We start from the raw sequence: 16,254 nt of genomic DNA on the forward strand, positions 1-16,254 counted from the left end.
GTAGTTCTCGAAGTGTAGCCTCTGGGCCACCCACAGCAGCAGCCCCTGGGGGCTTGTTAGAAGTTCACATCTCAGGACCGAGCTCAGAACTGCTGAACCAGACACTCTGGTGGGGAGGCCCAGCAAGCAGAGGAGGGGGAGGGGCCATACCCTCTACTCTCAGCCTGGCACACAAGGGAGCTCCGGGATGGACTTGTCAAAGGTAAAGAACTTCAAGTATTTATTGATGCATTATTGACATACCATAAAATTCACCCATTTTAAGTGCACAGTTTGATGAGTTTTGGTAAATTTACAGAATTGTGCAACCAATTCCACAATCCAGTTTTAGAACATTCCCATCACCTCAGAAAGTTCCCTCGGGCCCATCTGCGGTCAATGCCCATGTCCCCAATCAGAACAACCCTCCAGGGGATTGAGCACCTGTCTACTGGAAAGGGGGAGGGGAGAACAGGAAGGTTGTCTGTGTTCGGCACCCGCTGTGTGCAGCCACCTGACAGGCGCTGAGTCATATCCTCACAGCAACTGTGTAATGTCAGTATTATTGGCCCCATTTTGTAGACAAAGAAACTAAGGTTCAGAGATACTGAGAGACTTGCCAATTAATAAAGGGGCAGAGCTGGGTTCAAACACCCAAGTTTCTGACTTGAAACACACCTGTTCCACTACCCCACCAACCCTGTGAATGTGAGCAGCATTCACAATGCCTGGAAGCCCCGAGAGGAAACAGCAGAATTACAGTAAGTACAGCCCTCTCAGGTTCTACCTTGGAACGAAGTGTGGGTATAAAGAAATAAACAGTAAGCATAGCGCTCAACATGGCCCAGTATTTTCCTCAAGGCTGAAGCAGCGGTCTTCGTTTAAGGTTATATTGTTTACTCCAAAGGGACAAGGGGGTGGGGGAATTTAGAGCTAGCTGCTTGGACAGAAGCCCAGGAGGGCCTAGCTCAGTTCCTTGGGAGCCTGGAATGTGAAGGGTTGGGGAATCAGAGAGAGCGGAACTCAGGGATCCTGGCCAGAGAGCATGAGAGCCGCTGGGGACACAGGAGGGTGGGTCTGTGGTTTCCAGATGCACGGATGACATAATGTCTGCCTGGCCTGCAGACATCAGTCCTGCTCAGAGTGGCCTTTCCAAGCACAGGGCCATAGGCCTTGCCCAGGCTTTGGCTTGATGCACAGGGGGTAGGCTCTGTCCTGGAGCTGCTCAGGAAACTGAGGCTGACCTGCTGGGGCCTTCCTGCTTAAACCTAGCACTGCCAGAAGCTTGGCTCAATGCCATACCCCACGTAGGGGCCACTTCCTTTGGTCATTCAACACTGGTTGCTGCTGTCCGTTTGCCTTACGTGGCCCTCCTTTTCCCCCCATGATCACCATTGACTGTCAGACTTGATCAAACAGAGAAGCTCTTCTAGCCCAACTATTCAAATGGGCAGAGAGGGGAAGGGACTTACCCCAGTAAGGGTAGGGCCACTACCAGAATCCGGAACCCCTGGCCATGGAGCTATTTGATAATAATATTCCCCATCATTCGCGTAGAGTTTCATCACTTACAAAGTGCTTTCGTGTGTTCTCTCCCTTGACCCCCTCACTCACCCTGTGAGACGGAGGGTTTGTGACTGCTTGATTTATACATGAGCAACTTGGGGTTTATAGAGTTTAACCAACTTGCTCCAGATCACCTGCTAGTAAGTGACGAAGCCAGTGCTCACGGCCAGATGCTTTGGCCCCAAATTACTTGCTCAGTGCTTCATTCCTGATGATATGAGCAACATTCCCAGAGCCCAGAGCCTGAGGAGGAGCCAGAGGAATCAAACTAAACACAGACTCCTCAGGTTCTATCTTGGAACAAAGTGTGAGTGTTTTCCTTGCCCATTGGCTGAACACAGTCCTCTCTGATGACTTTCCGGTCTAAATTGGGCAGGTGAGTCCCTAGCTTGAGCAAGTGACCTGGGCAAGAGCCGCTTCTTACTGCTGAGAATGAGACTGGTGACTGTGTGACCTGCCTCCCAGGTCCACGGGCAGCCTGAAAACAGTCCTCTGCTCCTGCCCACTGATCCTTTCTGTCAATCTTTTCTGGGTTTTTTGCATGTTGTAGATGACAAAACCTACAACCAGTCATGGTCAACCTCCTCTCTGCTCCAACAGAGCTGAAACATGATAATGATGGTGATGATGATCCTCGATTTCACTTACCAAGGACACACTGGGTTCTAGTACCTTTCATACATCATCTAAAGGCCTCACAGCTCACAATGAAGGAGCCAGGACTAGAGCCCAGATACAGGGTGACTTTGGAGTGCATAACATCATACTTCTCTCCCATGCTTTTAAGGAAGGCCACTGAACACACCCGTGGGTCTCAGATCTGGGCCAGGCAGGTACAGAACCTGGCTGCTGCAGGTGCCTTGTGAGATCTCACCCAAGTTCTCTGGGGCAGGGGCTTCCTTCCATATATAAACCATCAACCCTGCTTCTGGGCAGTGTTTTTCTGACCTAGGTGCCCTGGAGAGCCAAACCAGGCTGCCATGTCCGTCTCTGCAAGCAGGGTCCTGGACATGAGTGCTGACTGCCTGGGATTCCCCACCGATATCAGTGCCCATCTCTGGCTGGGTTCTGGGGTGATGTGCGCCAGGAAAAATGCCTTGAGGTGGCTTTCACTCAGCTGGCTTGAGCAGGGCAGGGAGTGGCTTGGAGTCAGATGTATGTTCCTACCTGTGGCCTCAGACTCCCTGAGTTCATCTCCTCTGACTACCTGCCCCTTATGATGGATTTTCCATGCCAAGAAAGGGTGCTGACCAAAGGCCGTATCACTTCTCTGTCTAGAGAACACACAGTCCACCCAATCTTGCCCAAGGGAGTGATGAACTCAGGGCCCAAGCATTCAAGGAAGGTGAAAGCCACAGTCATAGCTGTAAAGAAGATCTGAGTGAGCCCTTTTCTTGTAGAGAGAAACTGAGGCACTGATGGAAGCAGAAGGATTCAGAATGTCAATGCTGAAGCGTCAAGAAAATCTCAAATTATGCTCAAAGCTAGGATGCTCATGAAACATTCGTTTTTATCAAAAGTGTTAAATACAACAGAACATCATTCCTTAAAAAGGAATGCAATTCTGACACATGCCACAATATGGATGGACCTTGAAGACATTGTCTAAGTGAAATAAGCCAGTTGCAAAAGGACAGATACTATATGATTCTACCTATATAAGACACCTAGAGTAGTCAAATTCATAGAGACAGAAAGTAGAACAATGGTTATCAGGGGCTTGGGGGCAGGGAGAATGGGCAGTTAGTGTTCAATGGGTACAGAGTTTCAATACAGGACGATGGAAAAGTTCTGGAGATGGATAGTGGTGCTGGTTGCACAAGAATGTAAATGTACTTAATATGACTGAATTTTACATTAAAAATAAGTAAAATAATAAAATTTCTGTTATATATATTTTACCACAACTTTAAAAAAGTGTTAAGAGAATTTAGCCCTTGAATCCAAACTCTGCCACGAAGGAAGCTCAAGAAGATAAGCTGTTGCTTCAGCAGGTAAGCTTGGCAAGTGAAATGCTGCTCTGTACTTGTTTGAAATCCTGCTCGCCATTGAGACTTTCTGCTGTGATATTGTGATTTATAATAAATATATATTTGGTCTTTGTCTCATTCCTGGCACGGAGCTCCTAAAATCCTTGGAATTTCCTAAGTGCCAAGAGTGATAAATGTGTCTTGATATTCATAACAAAACCCCAGTCAACCACCCCTGAGTTCATGTTAATGTAGTGACTTTTGGACCCCCACCTAAGAATGGGGGCTGGTTGCCAGGGAAACCAATCATGTGATTAGAGGGTTGGAACTTTTAGTCCGGACCTCCTGACTTCTGGGGGGCAGAATGGGGCTGGAGATTGAATCAATGGACAATGGCCAGTGATTTAGTCAGTCATGCCTATGTAATGAAGCCTCCATAAAAACCCAAAAGGATGGGGTTCAGAGAGCTTCTGGGTTGGTGAACAAGTGGAGATGCTGGGAGGGTGGTGTATTCAGAGAGGGCATGGAAGTCTGAAGCCCTACTCACATACACTGCCCTATTCATCTCTTTCATCTAGTTATTCCTGAGTTACATCCTTTTATAATAAACCAGTAATCTGAGAAGTAAAATGTTTCTCAGAGTTCTGTGAGACACTAGCAAATTAATTGAACCCAAGGAGGGGATCATTGGAAATTTAGATCTATAGCTGGTCAGTCAGAAGCACAGGTGACAGCCTGGACTTGTGATTGAAGTCTGAAGAGGGTGGGGGCAATCTTGAAAGGCTGAATCCTTAACCTATAGGATCTGCCACTATCTCCAGGTAGATAGTGTCTGAATTGAATTGAACTGTAGGACACCCGGCTGGTGTCAGAGAATTGCTTGATGGTGTGGGGAAAAAAACACACATCAGAATTGACGTCAGAATCAAAACACTAAAATGGGATGAAGTCTGTTGGTTGATGTGATTTGATTAATTTACTCAGCATGTGTGTACTGTGGATCTCTCCTATGATGGGCACCGGGCTAAGCACAGAGTTACTAATGAGTTTTGTTTTGTTTAAGTAGAATGTAATTTACATATAGCAGAACACAATATGTATATAGCTCAGTTAATTTTATGACTATACCACAGTTTGTTTATCCATTCCTCTGTAGATTTTTAGGTTAGTTCTAGTTTTTGCCTGTTATAAATAAAGATGCTCTGGACTTTTTTGTGCAAGTCTTTTTTTGGACACATGCATCTATTTCTCTTAAGTTCAGAGATGAGAAAGATCAGAATCAGAAAAGGCTTCATGGAGGAAACAACATTTCAGTTCATCATTGAGGGAGAAAGATGAATTCAAACATGTTCAGAATGTAGTTACAGGGGGTGGGCTGGGCAGAGCTTTCTGTATGGAGGGCAAATGTGGGCCAAAGCAGGATCTGTAAACATTGGACTGTGTGACCCCTTAAGTTCATGAAGACAGAGGCCATGCTCGTCTAACCAGCTCACTGCCATGTCCCCAGCGTCTGGCCTGGGCTGGCACACAGAGAGTACTTGGCAAAAATATGTTGCTGTGAAGAGTCAGTGGTTCAGTTTGGCTGGAGCATGGGAAGCTTGGAGAGAGGCAGTGGGGAGAAGGATAATGTCTTAGTTATCCACTGCTGTGCAACAAATTACCTCAAAACTTAGTGGCTTAATTCAACAAGAAACGTTTATTATCTCTCAGTTTCTGCAGATCAGCAATTCAAGAACAGCTTGGCTGTTGGGTTCTGGCTTGGAGCCTCGAGCATTGCAACCATGTGTTGGCTGGGACTGCAGTCATCTGAAGGTTTGAGTAAGGCTGGGGGATCCCCTTCCATGCAGCTCACTCACACACCTAGCAAGCTGACGCTGGCTTTGGTGGGAGACCTCACTTCCTCCCCACAGGGGCTCCTCTGCAGGGCTGCTTAAGCGTCATAACGTCACGGGGACTGACTTTGCCCAGAGTGAGGGATCCGAGAGAAAGGAGCTAGGAGGAAGCTATAAGCTTTTTACTGCTTGGCCTCTGAAGTCATAGCATCACTTCTGCCACATTCTATGCATTAGAAGCAAGTCACTAAGTCCAGCTCACATTCAAAGGGAGGGGAATCAGGCTCCACATTTCAAAGGGAAAAGTGTCAAAGAATTTTTGGACATATTTTAAATCACCACAGATAATGAGGCTGGGAAGGTTTGTCTGCTCAGAACTCATGGGCTCTCAGGGCCAAGTGGAACTCCAAGGGACTCAGCCTCCCATGGGGATCCAGCAGTCCTGCCTGGGTGCTATCTATCCAAGGGACTGTGAGTCCTGGCAGGAGGCAAGGCAGTATAAATGAACCAAGTGAAGACACAGCGCCACAGGCTGCAGAGGAACTGGAAGTGGCTCAGACCAGGGCAGGAGGCACTTTCTATCAGGTGAAGCATCAACCTGAGGACATAAACCGCCTTCCCCCAGGAGAGTGAGGAAAGGCCTATAGTGGCATCTGAGCTGCATTCCTCCAAAGCTTTTATTGAGGCCCCAAGTGTGGAATATCCACAGAAGGTTAAATGTGCATGGTCTGCCTGCTCAGAGAGCATCAAAAGCATCGGAGCCGAGGCCTGGAGGGACCCTCTCTGACCATAGCCACTGATACTGTCTCCATCCCACACTTGGTGAGACCTTTTGATGCCACTCACTGTTGGAACACGGCTTTTTAGGTGGCTACAGATATTCCCATGAGAAAACTGTGAGCTCCTCAGTGCAGCTTAAGTGCCCTGGAGATTGTTTAAACTCCTTTGCCCATTTTACCCCCATCAAAGTTCCCTCACCATTGTTAGAGTCTTCTCTCCTTCTCTGCTCCTAGTTCTCTGAACATGCTTGATCCGCACGTGCCTCGCCATTTCTCAGCTTCTTGACTCGGTGTCTTTGAGAGAGCCTGGAAGGCCCTCCCCTGCCTGTCTCTCTCTCCCCTCAATGACTGACCCTCAGGTGAAGTGTCAGGATTTGCTCAGTGAAAGGATGAGTCTGGGGAAGGCCTGCTGTCCCTCAAGAAGCAGCAAATACCTCTGGACCTTCTCCTTTTGCTGCCCCAAACTAAGGAGCACTCCCCCCTGCTGTGTCCCCCTACCTTCCTGCCCCGCTGCCCCACCCCGCCCCAGCCATGTGTATATCAGGACCCCTGGCCAGGCTCCTCAGGACCTGCGTGTAGACTAGCCATGGGGATTATTTTATATATATATATATATATATATATATATATTTTTTTTTTTTGGTGAGGAAGATTCTCCCAGAGCTAACATCTCTGCCAGTCTTCCTCTATTTTGTATATGGGTCATTGCCATAGCATGGCTGACAAGTCATGCAGGTCCACACCCGGGATCTGAACCCAGGAACCTTGGCTCCTGAAGCCAAGTGTGCCAACTTAACCACTAGGCTGTGGGGTTGCCCCCTACAATATATATTCTTTTTTTTTTTTTTAAAGATTTTATTTTTTTCCTTTTTCTCCCCAAGGCCCCCCAGTACTTAGTTGTATATTCTTCGTTGTGGGTCCTTCTAGTTGTGGCATGTGGGACGCTGCCTCAGCGTGGTTTGATGAGCAGTGCCATGTCCGTGCCCAGGATTCAAACCAACGAAACACTGGGCCGCCTGCGGCAGAGCGCGCGAACTTAACCACTCGGCCACGGGGCCAGCCCCTACAATATATATTCTTAAAAATTAGTGCTGGGTGTATAGAACACCGTGTAACTGTTCATTTTGATACATTGGCTATGAATTTCTTGGATCTGGCTGTGTAACCTTGGGCAAGTTGTGTAGCCTCTCTGAGCCTTCAGTTCCTTATCTGTCAAAGTGGGAACAGATACCAACCTCACTGTGAGAATTAAAGATAATGTGTGTAAAACTTTGAGCTCTTCTTAGAACTCAGTAAGAGTTGGGAAAATGGGGAATTTCTGTCCTGCCCTCCTTGCAGGGCTGGTGTGAGGACTGGAAACAAATGTGGGTGCTAGACAAAGGAGGGCTGCGACTATTCTGGTATCCTTTTCAGGTAAGTCACTACATGTCATCTGTGAACTTTGGGAAATGGAGGGAAGATGTGGAGGAGAGAAGCTGAGTACCTGTGGCGTGGCAGGCCCCAGGCTATGCCTTCACACATCGCTTCCTTGTTCTTCACCACAACACAGGGAGGTGGGAATTGTTACCCCTTTCACACATTCAGCCCTTGAGGCTCAGAGACCCCTGATCTGCCAGCAGGGCTCTTTCAAGCCCCAGCCCAGATCAGCCAGAAACTGGAGCTGGACGTTGCAGTGACATCCTTGACCAGGGAGGAAAGAGGTAAGACAGTGGGGATGTGATCAGAAAGACCTCTGTAAGTCAAAGGGAAAATGAACTTTTGAGACAGAACCTTGGAGGCTGGTTGCAAGAAGACCAGAGTAGGGAAGTCTTGAAACTGGAAGAAAGCAGAGAGGACAATCAGGCCGCACAACCAATTTACAGACGAGGAATCTGGGGGGCAGAGAGGGAAGGTGGCAGAAGCAGGACTGGAAACCAGGTTTCCCGACCCCCAGTGTGATCACTCTGGAGGGCCCTGAAAGCGAGCTGCATCTTCTGGGCTGCGGCTGAGGGCCAGAGGGGAGGTCAGCGGACAGCCTAGAGCTTCAAAGGGAACAGGAAGTCTTCAGACAGATCAAAGTTCCCAGAGAGCTGGGAACTAGGACAAACCGAATTATCTTCTTGACTCACTTAAAAATTTCTCGCCTCTGGGAAGGCCATGTCTTGACCATTTTTCTGTTATAAAAATCGTCCTCACTGTCAGCTTGCTAACCAAAGCAACAGAAAACTTTGACCATCAGCCCTGCTGGCTCCCCACTGCTGCCTCTTTCCACCAGCTTCTACCCTGCCTGTCAGATGACAAAGACTTATACACACACACACATACACACATGCACGCACTGCGCGCGCACGCGCGCACACAGACACACACACGCATGCACACGTCCTACTCAGTGGCTGCCCATTGTTTACTCAGTCAAAACCAGATGTCCTTGTCTGTCATTCAAGGTCGTCCCAGCCTGGGCACAGTTCAGCTCATTGGCCTCCCCTCCTGCCACTCTGCCCCCAAATTCTCTCTGCTCCCTTGCAGCTTCCCCAAAGGAACTTTCATTTTCACGGTGCCCTGTTTTTTCTACTGAGATGACTCCCCCCTCACCTTTTCCTCCTCTGCCTTTAAAATCTTATCTTTCAGGCCCATTTCCTAGGACTCCTCCTCTAGGAGACTCTCCTTGACCTCTACCACCATCTCTTCCCACAGGAGAAAAACTTGGTTATTTCTCTACCACACCATTTATCAAAGTCTCACTTGAACTGTGCAGCATTGTCCTCCTCTGCCCCAACATTTTATTATGAAACATTTCAAATTTGAAGCAAAGTTGAAAGAATTTTACAGTTAGCACTCATTTCTCTAGCACCTTGTTTCTACCATTAACACTTTATCATATTTGTTTTATCACATATCCATCCATCTTTCCATGCTACTGTCCCTCTATTAATCCATATTATTATTATTATATTATTATTATTTTGCTTTTTCTCCCCAAATCCCCCCAGTGCATAGTTGTATATTTTGGTTGTAGGTCCCTCTAGTTGTGGGATGTGGGATGCTGCCTCAAAATGGCCTGTTGATGGGCACTGGCCCTGTGGCCGAGTGGTTAAGTTCGCGCGCTCTGCTGCAGGCGGCCCAGTGTTTCGTTGGTTCGAATCCTGGGTGCGGACATGGCACTGCTCATCCAGCCACATTGAGGTGGCATCCCACATGCCACAACTAGAAAGACCCACAACGAAGACTATACAGCTATGTACTGGGGGGCTTTGGGGAGAAAAAGGAAAAAGTAAAATCTTAAAAAAAAAAACAAAGGCCTGATGAGCAGTGCCATGTCCGTGCCCAGGATCCAAACCAGTGAAACCCTGGGCTGCCAAAGTGGAGTGCGCAAACAACCGCTCGGCCACGGGGCTGGCCCCTCCATATTCTTTTTGATACATTTCAAAGTAAAATCTAGAGATCAGTGCACTTCTCCCTAAATATTTCTAGATGTATACCATTTACCAGAGTTCAATCTTTTATACAGTTTTTTTTCTATTTTGATGTGAAATTTATATACAATGAAATATAAAAATCTTAAGTGTACATTTGCTGAATTTGGACAAGCACATATACCTATACAATCCAACCCTTATTGACATACAGAACATTATCAGCACTCAGAAACTTCCCTCCTGCTCTTCCCTAGCAACTCTTCCCTGCCTTCATCCCACGCAACCACTCTTCTGATGGTTTTTCCTGTTTTCCCTGTTTTAGAATTTCATATAAGTGAAATCATATACTATTTACTCTTGTGTTAGGCTTCTTCTACTCAGCATGGTTTTTTTTTTGAGGAAGATTTGCCCTGAGCTAACATCTGTCGCCAATCCTCCTCTTTTTGCTGAGGAAGACTGGCCCTGAGCTAACATCCAAGCCCATTTTCCTCTACTTTATGTGGGACGCCTGCCACAGCATGGCCTGACAAGTGGTGTATAGGTCCACACCCAGGATCCGAACCGGCGAACCCTGGGCCACCAAATGGGAATATGAGAACTTCACTGCTGCACCACCGGGCCAGCCCTCTACTCACCATGTTTTTGAGATTCAGACATTTTACATAAAATCAGTAGTTTGTTTCTCTTTATTGACACATAGTATTCCATTGTATAGATGTACTACAATTTTTGTTCATCCATTCATCTGTTGATGGACGCCAGGGCTGTTTCCAGTTTGGGGCTATTAAGAACATAGTTGTCATGAACATTCTTGAACAAATCTTTGTATGGATGTATGTTTTAATTTTATTGGGTAAATACCTAGGAGTGGAATTAAGTTTGTCTTTTTCTTCCTCTGGTTTGTGAGCTTTTGAGGGCTGATTTATTCAGTCTCTAGTTCCAAGCACAGTGTCTTGGTACATGGTAGGTTCTTAGTAGCAATTTATCGAAATGAAATATAATTCAAGCACAACATAATTTTCCCATATTCTATATAATATAGACCTCTCACTTAGCACACTATGGGCCCAGTAAGACATGAATGTTGTTTCCTTTAATCTTCCCAATGTGCCTCTAAGGTAAGAATTATCTCATATTACAAGCTAGGAAACAGAGGCCAAGAGAAGCTAGTCAGCTGTTGGAGGTCACAAAACAGGTGAGGGTAAGAGAGAGAATTTAAACTGACATTGTTTGCGTGAAGTCCCTGCATATTTCTCTATCTTGCTTTGCTCCTCCGAGGGTCTCAGCTCCTTTAGCTGGAATGCTTGGAGTGACAATCCCAGTTCACCCTTTGTCTGCTCTCAAGGACTAGACAAGGTGGGCTATCTCCTTTCCCTCTATTGCCGTTAGACATGAATGACTATTTTCTGGTGGACCTCCAGATATCACCTACCTTGATAGAGATCAAAACTGCACTCCTCCAGAAGGGAGGGATATAGTTTACATCAAAATGCTGAGTGCCAACAAGTAAATGTGGAGGGAGTGGTGGGATGGAAAATCCATCACTGTGCAACCAGAAAAGATTGGTTTAGGCAAGAATCATCAATGGATGCTAAGTGTAGGGAATAATTTCGAGGAGGAGCAGGATATAAGCATGTCTCAAAGTGTCTCTCCATAGATTGCTTATTATGTTGCAAAGAAAAAAAACGGTAACAGTACATTGGAGAAGTCAAAAAACACCTTGAATTGATGATCAAAATTCACATGACCAGTGAGGGGCAAAGTGATACAGTGTGCCTCCTGATATGATGCCCTGAGAAGGATAAGCCATCACTTATGCAATATTCCGGACTGGGATGCATAACCTGAATCTAACCATGAGAAAACATCAGACACCTCAAGTGAGATACATTCTAATAAAAAAACCAGGGAGCTGTATTCTTCAAAAATGTTAATGTCATAAAACACACCCACATACTCACGCGCTATGGCTGTGAAAATGTTCCACATTAACAGAAACTAAAGAGACATGACAGCTGAATGTGATATTTGATCCTGGACTGGATCCTGTTCTGGAGGAGAGAAAAGTACTCCAAGGGACATTATTGAGTCAATTGACAAAATTGGAATATGGATGGTAGATTAGATAAAGTCAAATTAAATTTACGGCAGTTGATATCTGTACTGTGATTATAAGAAATATCCTTATTATCAGGACTACACACTAAAGTATTTAGGGTTAAAAAGTCTTAATGTATGTGATCTACACTCAGGTGGCTCCAAAAATATTGTTTGCATGTGGTGTGTGTGTGCAAACAGAATCAAGCAAATAGCCCAGAAGAGGTGAATCTTGGAAAAGGGTATATGAGAGTGTTATGCACTATTTTTATCCTTGCAAATTTTCAGTAAGTTTGAAATTATTTCCAAACAAAAAGTTTAGAAAATGTTCCCCTGTGAAGTCTCTCGAATCCTAATTCAGTCAATGTGGACCATGCCCATAGGAATTCCAAGAACATGTGCAGTTTCTGTCCTAAATATAAGTTAGTTTGTCCCAACCTGCCAAATGTTTGATTCCAAGCTAAGTGAAGACGTGCCAAGGAGCTAAGGCAGGCATCTTTTATAAAGAATCCCTTTGTCTTTGTCTCCTCTCAAAACACCTTTCCTAGAGCAGTTTCTCACTGGAGGCTTGTTGAATCGGCCCAGAATTGCTTTCTAGCTTCTGAGTAACCAATGGTGAGCTCTGAATAGAAGGTCTGAGGTCTGGCTCCTGCCTCCCTCTCTCCTGCTGATCTGCTGCATGATGTTGCCCTCTTTATCTGTGGGGTGAAGGGTTTGCACCAGAGCAGAGGTTGTAAATTAGCAACCCAAGAGCCACCAGTCCACACATGTGTTTGGCCTACATAGTATTTTTTAAAACGCTTAATTAGTTGCCAGCACTCAATAACTAGGACACCGCACATAAAAATTTGGCTCCATCTTCTCTGTCCACTCTGGGCCCACATTTCCAGCAACTGGCAGCATCAGCTGGAGTTGGGGCATGTGCCCTCCTGTTCCTCACAAGTCCCCACCCCACTCTTTCATATTCTGCTTGGCCTTTGGACTGGAAGATCTCAAAGGACCTTCCAGTTCACATCTTCTCTGACCATGTCTCATCTCTTTAGGGACTTCAGATGCTGAACAAGAGGTTGATGGAGTGAAGAGTGAGGTGAAGAAAAGCAATAATAGAACCAAGATGAGAATCGTCTCAAGTACATTGGCCTACAAAGGACCAGATTCTGGTTCAAGATGTTGACGTACCCAGTGGAGATCCTGAAGGAATGTGATGCTTAAAGTCAGAGTTGGGAAGAAACTAGGAGGTTTTACTGGGACTCAGGGTTCAGAACGAAGGATGGAAGAAGAATTGGGGGAAAGCGAGGTGTCTGCCGAGCCTGCCAAGTGCCTGGAACTGGTGAGCAGTCTTGGGGGCAGAGCTGAGAGCAGTTATGACTTATAGCCAGGAAGTGGATCCTGGAGAGAAAAGAGAAAGAAGAAAACAAAAAAATCAAGGGGTAGTGGAAAGAGCATCGAGCAAGGAATCAAAGGATGTAGCTTCTAGTTCTAGATCTACCACTTACTAGTTGTGTGATCTTGGACATATTAATCCACATCCGTGAATCAATTTCCTCGACTTCAAATAGGGATGATAATACTAGCCCTGCCAATCTCAGTTATAGAAGGCCTAACCTGCAGGACCCGAGAGAAAGCACTTAGCAACCAGGGAAGCACTATCCCAAGTTGAGATGAAATTCAGCTGTGATTTAGTGTTAGAATGCCTGGGCTTTAAGGGCCCTTTGAGGATCTGCAACCCTCTCATTTCACAAACAATGATTTGAGGCCCCAAGAGCAGAAATTACACACGTAGCAAGTTTAGGGCAGAGACGGGCACAATGCTCCCTTAGCTTTAGAGTAGAACCCCCTGTGTGCTCCCTCTAGAGGTAGGTAAATGAAACTAACCAAAGGAACAGAGAACAAGGACCTAGCTAGGGGGAATTCCTGTTCAGGGAATGCCCCCAAGGTGTGTGTTTCATTACAACCACTCAAAAGAGACAGGTCCTTGTAACTAGTCCTGAAGTCACAGGAACAAGGAAACCTTAGTGAATCTTGAAAGAAGCAGTCTTCTTTCAAGGGAAAGGAAGTCCCACGTTGCGTACTACACAGCATGCACAGTGAATGAGATCACAGAAAGCAAGAGGTGAAGAGAGCATCTTGTTCTACTCCCCTTGATAGAGATGAGGAACCCGAGGCCCAGAGATGGGAAATAGCTTGCCCAAGGCCACATAGCTTGTTCCTGGCAGTGGTGGGACTGTAATGGGGTTTCTCAACTGGTAGTCCAGGGCTTTTACTCCATGTACCAATTGGGATTGCCTTTCGCAGCAAGTGACAGAGACTAATGGCGGCTTACATCAATTCAGATTTATTGACTAATGATGGCTTTAAGAGATAGGGGTTATTTTTCTCACTTTACCGGAAGTCCTGAGGTGGGCAGTCAAAGATTAGTGTAGTTGCTGAAGAGGTTAAGGACCTAGTCTCCTCCTATTTTCCTACTCCTCACCCTTAGCCCATGGCTTTTGTTCTTATTGTCTTAAGATGGCTGCTTCAACTCAAGGCATTGTGTCCATATTCCAGGCAGGTGGAAGAAATGCAGCTGAGTTTGCCTTTTTATAAAGGCTTACCTGAAAGCTCCATCCAGTGAGGCACATAGCCATCCCGACTGCAAGGGAGTCTGGGAAGGTGAGTGTTTTAAGTGTCCTGTCACTAAAGTAGGACACAGCAGGGGGCTTTTGAATTATTGGTCCATAATGTTTGCCACATCACTATGCTACACCACTTTAAAAATGAAAGAAAGGGGCTGGCCTGGTGGCGAAGCAGTCAAATTCATATGTTCTGCTTTGGCGGCCCGGCATTCACCGGTTTGGATCCCAGGTATGGACATGGCACTGCTTGGCAAGCCATGCTGTGGCAGGCATCCTGCATATAAAGTGGAGGAAGATGGGCATGGATGTTAGCTCAGGGCCAGTCTTCCTCAGCAAAAAGAGGAGGATTGGTAGCAGATGTTAGCTCGGGGCTAATCTTCCTCAAAAAAAAAAGAAAAGAAAAAACGAAAGAAGAGGTGGGTGCAACAAACACCTGCCTGAGGGTCAGAAAATGGGTTCAAGTTTGGATTCTGCCACTTTTTTGTGTTTTCAACATATCTCAATTACTTCATCTGAAAAAAGTTTGGGCTACTGACCCCAAAAGACGCTTCTGGCTCTTAAATTCTGATTTTATCCTATTCAAATTCGAACCCTGTGGTTATATTTTCCTCTCTCCATGGAATTCTAACATAAACATTGTAAATTACAATAAAAATTGATATGTAAAAATTGCGTATTTTTCTGACAAGTGTTGTTACCAAAAAATTTCAGCAAGATTTCTACCTTGAGAGCATCAAGATCTCTCTCTGTATTTTCTTCTAAAAGTTGTGAAGTTTTATAATGTTTTTCTATAGAAGACTTACATATAGATTTTTTTCTATCACATTTTCTAATTGATGATACTGGTATATAGGAAAACTATTCCTTTATGTATATCCAGGAACTTTGCTGAATTCTCTTATTAATTCTAGTAATTTGTAGACCTTCCTAAATTTTCTTTTTTTGCTGGGAAAGATTCACCCTGAGCTAAAATCTGCTGCTAATCTTCCTCTTTTTTTTTTCTCCCCAAAGCCCCAGTACATAGTTATATATTCTAGTTGTAAATCCTTCTAGTTCTTCTATGTGACCCACTGTCACAGCATGGCTACTGGCAGATGAGTGGTGTGGTTCCACACCTGGGAAGCCAACCCAGGGCGCCAAAGCAGAGCATGCTGAACTTTAACCACTAGGCCATCAGGGCTGGCTCTTCCCAAATTTTCTACACAGACAATTATATTACCTACAAATTAGGATAGGCAGAAGTAATAGCCTGAGGAAGGTCCTGAGAGGGAAAAGTTCAAGAAACAAAGAAGGCAGATGATGCTGGGCAGAGTGAGAAATAAGGCAGATGATGAGGTAAGACAGAGAAAAAGCATCATCATCGCACAGGGTCTTGAAAGCTATTTTCAGGTTAAAATTGGAGGGATGACTCTATGGTTTAAGCCATTGGGCTCTGCCCATGTTTGTGTCCTGGCCAACATTTGATCAAAATTTGGATGAATAAATATAAATCATGCTTTTTATGATAAATATATTGGATAACTCTAAAATGTCTTATTTTGAACTTGTAGAGCCTCAAGAATATATCCTTAGACATGGGGCTGAATGTTTGATGAGACCTTTTCCAACTCTGAGATGCTAGAGATCTATGTTTTTCATCCTGGGCACCCTGGAACTGGAAGGAATATTCTTTCCCATTGGAGGTAGGGAAACAGAATGAACCTGTACTTTGAGAAATAATCCACCAGGGAAGATCCTTGTTTACACAAATAATTACCACACGTGATAATATGTGAGTAATATAATAGGTGGGTGCTGTAATAGAGGGGCATATAAGGGGTGCAGGAGGGCGTGTATGAATTGGAGGGGGTGGTGCAGAAGGTTGCGAAGCTTGGACTGAAGCAGAGGCAGAGGGAGGGCTTGGAGTGGCTGTGGAAAGAAAAAAGGGAATGAACCAGAACAGCATCAGTGTTGATGTTTCTGAGGCAGAAGGAGCATCTGGTAGGCTTGAGCTGGGAGAAGGAAGGGAATAATTGAGA

General features: G+C 45.5%; 1 long non-coding RNA gene across 3 annotated transcripts; it reads left to right on the top strand.

Moving 5' to 3' along the window:
* The first annotated feature begins 343 nt into the window (after positions 1–343).
* Positions 344–15,749, top strand: LOC139075949 (uncharacterized). 3 transcript variants are annotated; one of them, XR_011527003.1, is made up of 3 exons: positions 344–740; positions 12,665–12,951; positions 14,169–15,749. It is a non-coding gene; the product is annotated as an uncharacterized lncRNA (long non-coding RNA). The 3 variants fall into 3 exon arrangements; XR_011527001.1 differs by having other exon boundaries at positions 12,665–15,749; XR_011527002.1 differs by lacking the exon at positions 344–740 and adding an exon at positions 6,821–7,539 and having other exon boundaries at positions 12,665–15,749.
* The last annotated feature ends 505 nt before the right edge of the window (positions 15,750–16,254 follow it).

Source organism: Equus przewalskii, chromosome 15 (assembly GCF_037783145.1).
Source record: "Equus przewalskii isolate Varuska chromosome 15, EquPr2, whole genome shotgun sequence".
Classification (NCBI taxonomy): Eukaryota; Metazoa; Chordata; class Mammalia; order Perissodactyla; family Equidae; genus Equus; species Equus przewalskii.